We start from the raw sequence: 6,000 nt of genomic DNA, 5'->3' as shown, positions 1-6,000 counted from the left end.
GTTGCGCACATCCAGACAAGGAACTGTATTGAAAGGACATTTGGCCTGCTCAAGAGCAGGTTCCGTATACTGCACAAGACAGGTGGGGCCATGTATTACAGTCCTGCAGCGTGCTGCCGCATTGTGGCTGTCTGTGCAATGCTTCATAACATTGCAACCAAGCGCCGGATACCAGTTGACATCTCAGGCAGTGAATCTGAGGGGGACGACCGGCCACCAGCACATGCGCACCATGCACGCGGGGAGAACCCAGCTGAAGGCCACAGACGTCGCAACCACATCACAGCTAACAATTTCTAGCCCACCCCCTTCCCCCACCCCACATATCACAATTGCATGCAAACTGTAATGATTACACAAGGCGTATGTGTGCAGCAACATAAATGTATTTGTTTGAATCACAAGAAAAAAGGGTCATGGTAACAACTATTTACAAAATGCAGTATTCATGCATACTGCATGAGACGGTTCATGGCAGGCTTAGCTTCAGCCTGCGCCTGTGTCCCTGACACAATGTCATTGGCGCCTCCGGCGCACAATTCCCAGGCGCCTGTGAGGCTCTTCCTCATCCTGGGCAGCTGTACCAGGCGTAGCCCTGGTGCTGCGCCTAGGTGGGGGGGCCTGCGTGGCAGAGTGGCTGCTGACACTGGAGGCACCCTCACTCGCATCATCTCCCCCCACAATGGCCGGTAGCACAGGTGCATGCAGTGCGGTGACGGCGGTGGTCAAGTGCTCCAGCACCCGGGTAATGTCCTCGCAGCACTGGACCAGTTGGTGCTGCTGGGTCAACGAGCGCCGCGCCAGCTGGGTGGTGGCATTTGCTGACACATAATTGGAGCGACTATAGGTGGACAGCCGGCTCAGCAGCTGGTGGTGCCGCCTGCTTGCAACACTGCGGTGCTTCACCAGCGCTGCAGTATTGTCCTCCATAGCCGCCGTCATGCGGTCCATGGCCGCCGTCATGCGGTCCATCCGCTCGCCGACTCCCGCCACATTGCGGCCTATCTTATGCAGCTGGAGCTGGATGGCTCCTTGCTGCTGCGACTGGCGCTGGTGTATTCGGAGCATGCGCCGCTCCACGCTCATGCAGGCATGGAGATGCCCATTGCCCCGCCTGCTGTTGGGCCGCTGTGTAGCGGATGTGGCTGGCCCAGATCTTGTTGGACGTGCTGCAGGTGTTGTAGCAGCTGGTGTTGCAGGTGCGGCAGGCACTGGAGCCACATTGGTGGGGTGCCTGGCACTGGCAGCCGGTGGGCCTGCAGATGTTGCAGCAGCAGAGGCGGGGGGCCTGGCCTTGGCAGCCGGTGGGCCTGCAGATGTTGCAGCAGCAGAGGCGGGGGGCCTGGCCTTGGCAGCCGGTGGGCCTGCAGATGTTGCAGCAGGTAAGGTGGGGGGCCTGGCTGCTGGTGTTGGCGCTGCCGCAGGGGCTGGTGGCTGGGTATCAGGTAGGGATTCCTCCTCCTGGGCCTCCTCATCGATCAGCAGCCTCTCGCTGTCACTGCTATCACCCGCACCTGTGAGGGTAAGTGGATACTCATTAGGTGCATGTGACTGTCAGACGTGCAGATGTTACATGCATGCTGGGTGTCATTCCCTGGGTGGCTGTGTATTTGCGCACTTTGGTACCTTTCTGGCCGCATTGTGGTACTACTACATTGTGGACATACTACGTCTCCCACAATGCTTCAGGGCATTTCCTGATGCACAACATAGGCATGACTAAGGGCCAATGAGTGAGCCTATTTGGTCAGGGGCGGTCATAGGGGACAGGGTCGCAGTCGCATGCCACTTACCTTGGGTGTCTTGGGTGGGGTGGGAGGAGTCCAGAGGGGTCACGCCAACACACGCCTCCCTCTCCAAGGTGTCCTCTACCTGGTCCTCCAGGGGGGTGTTGGGTGGGACAGTCGGTCCACCACCTCCGGTGCCTGATGCCTCACCAAGGCGCTCCGCCACCCTCTCCTTGGCACGCCCTCGGAGGTCGTACCACCGCTTTTTCAGCTCCTCCAGAGACCTGTCCGCAACGCCCACAGAGTTGACGCTGGAGGCAATCCCCACCCAGATCCTCCGCTTCTCCTGCTCTGGGACCCTCCGGGAGTTGGCACCAAACAGCTGGTCGTGGTTGGCCACAACCCCTTCTATAAGGTTCTCCAGCTCCTGCTCGGAGAATTTCAGTTTGCGCTTGCGGCCAGCGCTGTTGCTGGGGCCTGGCTGAGGTTCGTCGGACATGGCGGTCGCTATTTCGGCGGGGTCGGGAGTCGCTAACGGCGGTTTAGCGGCAGCTTTCGGTCGTGAACAATCGACTGATAGCGTCACTGTGGTGTTTGGGGGTGGGATTTGGCTGCTTCCTGGTTGTGATGTCATCACGGTGCTCGAAATGTGTCTTCCCGTTTTCCAGATCCCGCGAGATTGCGACTCACATTCCCGATCGCACGGGATTGCGAGTCGCTATCCCGTGCAATCGGGATTGCGAGTCGCTATCCCGATCGCAGGTAGCCGGAAATAGCGATTTTTCTGCGTTTTTTGTAGGTCGCTAACGGCTTTAGCGCCCGCGTGCGAGTCGCTATTTTTTCCCCGAAAAGTACATGAATGCCGTTTTGCGTTTCCTCAATAGCGAGTCGCTATTAATCGCTATTAGGGACACGCAAAACGGCCCGTACATGAATCAGGCTGTTAATGTTTTGTCCTGACACAGAGAAAAACCTTTGAAATTTAAACACAGCGTTCTTTAGAAATCTGAAATTCGACCTTCACTTTTTTCAAAACAAAACCTACCAAGTTTGGAACTCTATTTTCACAACAGATTTATTTGACTTTTTTCCAAAATTGAACTCTGGCACAAAAGTAATCTGCTTAAAGTAGAACTATTCTTAGAGAACAAGAATTCCTTGAACACTTCCTAGAAGCAAAATTAGCCTAATCCACAAACCAAAACAGTTTATATATTCTGCTATGGGATGGTCTCGACCTTTTTCTTCTGTACCTCAGAGCCATTTCATGAATGGAATTTTCGTGTTTCATTCAGTTAGCATTGCTACTGTCATATCATATGCTTACAACAAAGTAATTTCCTTTACATATGTACTATACAAAATGCTAATTTTTTCGTGTGTAACCATTTCTAAATGCGTTTTTATATGATTTTTTGGGGTTGTAAACACATACTCTAGATTGTATGTTTTAGTATTTACTCTTAGATTAACATAATAGCGGGAGTGGGTGTTATGTATTATTTTAGGACTCTATTGTAAGTTTCCCGATTCATGCCCTTATATAGGTATAAGTCACCATATCCTTATATAGCCATAGAAATCATAACCATATTTACGCATAGCTCATGCAGTCCAAATACGGCAGGGCTACTTCCACTAGTTCCGAAAATCGACAACGATTTCTTGGAAAAACCCGCCTTCAGCAGTCAGGTACTTCCCCTTGCTTGAGTATTGATTTATCCAAGAACTCATGAAGTTTTCAAAGAACTAAGACTCTTTGATGACGTTATTATGTCCAACCATACATCAAACTCGGCACCTTCAAGGTATAAATATGCCCACATTTGCCCAAGCAAACACACAGTGGTTTGGAGCAGTACGACTATCTACTTTCCCGACGCACCCTGCTACAGCAAGTGCCGAAGGAAGCCGACCCTCCAGCAGACGCACTGAGAGAGACGCTGTCTTTTCTCCTGCAGAGAAATCCAGCTCCAGTGTTTCCAAGCTACCCTTGCGGGTTGCTGGGAAATCGAGTCCCGAGACCAGTCTTCTTCATTCTAAACTAAGGTACGGAGCTGATTAGACCCTTAGAGAAATCTTGGGTAGATTCTTGGCAAAAGAATACTACATTTATGCTACACCTCACTTACTTCTTCACTCATACTAAGCTTAGGTTAGGTACACTGGGGCAGGCGTATTTTAGAAGCACCAGTAGAGTACTTTTAGCCCCCCTTATTTATGTATGAATTTATCTATGGTTTAGGAACCATACAATGCTCTTACAGTATTATTTTATTCTACTATTTATACTGTATGCATTATATTTTACAACCAGTGTTACAATTGTAGCAGTTCATTTCTTATGCTTGATAAAGAAGACTGTTCAATAAAACCTTTTTATTGAAAACGCCCGTCTATCTATTTCTCTGCACCTCTGGTGAAACAAAGCATGCACGATTGACTGAGTGACATATCTATCTATTGTTTACATGACTCTGAAGATCAGTTTTATCTTGGGGAAACAAAGTTGTCATGTTTATGCGGTTGTCAGAGACTAATCCCTTCTTGTGAATTCAAGAAAGTTTCTAGTGACCTCTGAGCTAGCTGGCACACATAATTAAGTTTAGTATATTCGCTAGAGACCTAGTCGATTTCAGTCCTAAGTCTAATCTACAGGATATATTATTCCAATGCGCAGAGCCTATTGGGAATATAGAAACTACACTACACAGCCAGATAGGGATAGTCAGGTATGCATGTTTTAGATCTAGTAAAGGTAGCCTATCTCCTTTCCTTAGAGCATCCCTTATGAGGTGTATTCCCTCCATTTTGAAATAACGATAAATCACCCATTGGTTCAGATCTTTTAGATCTATAACAAGCCTCATCCATTTGTGTTTCTTTTCTACTAGAAAGACATTGCTTACAAAGCCTATTTCCTTTCCCTCTGGAATTGCCCCTTTGGCATATAGAACGTTTACCTCTTGTGTCACCAATGCAGAAACTTTTTGGGAGAATATTATTTCTCGGGGAGTTCACTTTTGTTATGGTAAATCCATGAATTCTATTTTGTACCCTTTGACCGTATCTAGAACCCAAGGGTCTTGGATTACCATGTTCCAGTTCCCACACAATTGGGTTAGTTTTCCTCCCATCTTTATAGGGATATATGAAAGGTCTTTCGCAAGTCTTACCCGCTGAAAAACATCTTTGCCTTCGTTCACCTCTGAAGCCTATGTCGCTGAATCTTTCTTTTTGAGGGTAGAAGGTTGATTGACCTGCACAGCCAAATTGGGAGGACCTTCCTCCTCGTCCCATGTAAAACCTTGTCGAAAGTTGTCCACGGTCGGGGAACCAACCCCGTGTTCTCCCGGCACTTCCTAAAACATTATAGTTGAAACATCATTTTGGGATTTTTGAATGGAGTTAAACCCTCCCACATGTTTGGCCATCTCCTTTAAAAATTCCTTCCCAAAGAGGAGACCTTGAGAATAAGACAATCCTTCTTTGTTAGCTAGTTCCACTAGCTTAGGGTCGATTTTCAGAAGGCAAATGTGGGAGTATTGGATGATGTTTCCAAATCGCCCTGCCCTAGAACTTAGTAGAGGACAATCAACAATAAGCGCCTCATTGGAGTTTGGAGCGAACAGAAATCCCTCGAATTTCTGCAGGAAAGTGTACATATAGAATAACATCCATTTGCTGAATTTCCCACAAAATACTATCCATATCGTGAAGGAAAATTAACCTTGTGTAAATAAGGCCCTTAGACTTGTACTGGGGAGTTGCACCCTCCAAAGCTACTTTTGATTATGTATCCTCTCCCAGAGCTACTATTTGTCATTACACTGCTTTTCGGGTACATTTTCCAATAAACTGGGTAGCTGAAGCAAGAAAAATATTTTTTTATAAAAACTCAAAATGTTTAGTTGTTGTTTCAGAACTTTAGACTAGTGAAAACCGTTTTATACAGTAACAAATTGTGAACATTGTCTTCTGGAACCTAATATGTATTCACTTTTTATCAAAAGTTTACTCTCACAGAAACACCTCTCTACTCAAACAGGATCTGAAAATGTTTTTCATACTATATAGGTGCAACTAGGTAAACAGAAAAATGTCCTCACTGTCATTCTTTTTTGTTACCAAGTTTTTGTTTTCATCTGCAACACTTCAGTGCTATTTAAGTGGCACTGGCAGGTCAACAAAGATATTTGTTTTAGATAGATGACTAGATAGAGGACCTTTCAAAAGCCTCCTAAATGAAACAAAGGGCCAAGTGTACTAAGGG

The sequence above is a fragment of the Lissotriton helveticus genome, chromosome 1_1 (assembly GCF_964261635.1).
Source record: "Lissotriton helveticus chromosome 1_1, aLisHel1.1, whole genome shotgun sequence".
NCBI classification, from domain to species: Eukaryota; Metazoa; Chordata; class Amphibia; order Caudata; family Salamandridae; genus Lissotriton; species Lissotriton helveticus.
This window is presented reverse-complemented; position numbering follows the sequence as displayed.